Source organism: Salvelinus sp. IW2-2015, unplaced genomic scaffold (assembly GCF_002910315.2).
Source record: "Salvelinus sp. IW2-2015 unplaced genomic scaffold, ASM291031v2 Un_scaffold2392, whole genome shotgun sequence".
NCBI classification, from domain to species: Eukaryota; Metazoa; Chordata; class Actinopteri; order Salmoniformes; family Salmonidae; genus Salvelinus; species Salvelinus sp. IW2-2015.
Window position 1 is genome coordinate 48,748 of NW_019943714.1, and position 2,093 is coordinate 50,840.

The following is a 2,093-nucleotide window of genomic DNA, read 5'->3' on the forward strand; positions in this document are numbered from 1 at the left end:
TCTTAGTTGCAAAATTTTWAATCTAAGATGTTTGGTTTAGTATTTTTCAATAAAAAAAATGGCATGAGAAATTACATGAAAACAAAGCATTGGGAAGCATTTCTGGGTGAGGGAGGATACGGGAGGGTGGATGGGACTACATACATTTATTTGATTGTTTTTTTATTTGTATATGATGATAGTGAGAAGGAAGAGGGAGGAGAAGAGAAAAGGGCAAGGAGGGAGAGGGAGGAAGAGAAGAGGAGAAGAGGGAGAGGGAGGAGAAGAGAGAGAGGGAGAAGGAGAGGAGAGAGGGGGGGAGGAGGCGAGAGAGGGAGTAGAGAGTGGGTTAAGAGGAGAAAAGATGAAAGGAAGGAGTAATGTAGATGGAATGGGAGCGGAGTGAGGGAGAGGAGTGGAGTGAGGGACATAGCCTATGGTCGTATAGTGTTCAATACAGTATCTACTCTTAAAACATAGTCCTAATGGTCTAATGGTGTTCCAATACAGTACTACTCTAAACATAGGCCTATAGTGTTCAATACAGTACTACTCTTAAACATAGGTCTATGGTCTATGGTGTTCATACAGTACTACTCTTCAAACAAGTCTATAGTGTCAATACAGTAGCTCTCTTAAACATAGGCCTATGGTCAATGGTGTTCAATTACAGTACTACTCTTAAAACATAGGTAAATGGTCTATGGGTTCAATACAGTACTACTCTTAAATCATAGGCCTATGGTTGTTCCAATACAGTAAACTACTCTTAAACATAAGGCCTATGGGTTCAATACAGTACTACTCTTAAAACATAAGGTCTATAGTGTTCAATACAGTACTACTCTTACATAGGTCCTATGGTCTATATGTCAATACAGTAACTACTCTTAAACATAGGTCTATAAGTGTTCAATACAGTACTACTCTTAAACATAGTCCTATGGTCTATAGTGTTCAAATACAGTACTACTCTTAAACACTAGGTCTATGGTGGTTTCAAATACAGTACTAATCTTAAACATAGGTCTATAGTGTTCATACAAGTACTAACTCTTAAACATAGGTCTATGTCTATAGGTGTTCCAATACAAGTAACTAACTCCTTAACACATAGTCCTATGGTCCTATGGTGTTCAATACAGTAACTACTCTTAAACATAGGCCTATGGTCTATAGTGGTTTCCAATACAGTACTACTCTTAACACATAGTCTATGTGTTCATCAGTAAATACTCTTAAAACATAGGCCTATGGTCTATAGTGGTTCAATACGTACTACTCTTAACATAAGTCCTATGGTCTATAGTGTTCAAATACAGTACTACTCTTAAACTAGGTCTATGGTCTATGGTGTTCAATACGTACTACTCTTAAACATAGGCCTATGGTCTATAGTGTCCCCCCGCCCCCCCAATACAGTACTACCTTTAAACATAGTCTATGGTCCCTTTTGGTGTTCAATACAGTACTACTCCTTAACACATAGTCATATGGTCTATAGTGTCAATACAGTACTAACTCTTAACATGTCCTATGGTCTATGGGTGTTCAATACAGTACTAAACTCTTAAACATAGGTCTATAGTGGTTCAATACAGTACTACTCTTAAACAATAGCCTATGGTCTAATGGTGTTCAATACAGCAATACTCTTAAACATAGGCCTATGGTGGTTCAATACAGTACTACTCTTAAACAAAGTCTATAGTGTTCAATAAGTAACTACTCTTAAACATAGGCCTATGGTCCTAATGATCGTGGCCATTTAGGAAGCAGCTCAGGTAGGTTGGACAATGCGCGGAGCAGCATTGTTGGCAGATCAAAATTTTTCTGCCTCTGTTAGTTCCTAGCTGGCAGACGTGGACATCATATGGCAGCTAGTGTGGTTCCTGGCTATTTTTTTTTCTATTGCTATCTGCTCCTAGCAGACCCCATTCCGTCAGTCATTGCAGCTCCCTGCCTGCTGCTCTCTCCTGTCCCTCACTCGCTCCTCTCCTGTCCTCACTCCGCTCCTCTCCTCACTCCGCTCTCTCCTGTCCCTCACTACTCTCCCTCTCCTGGCCTCACTCCGCGCCTCTCCTCTCCTCTCCGCTCCTCCGCTCCTTCTCCTG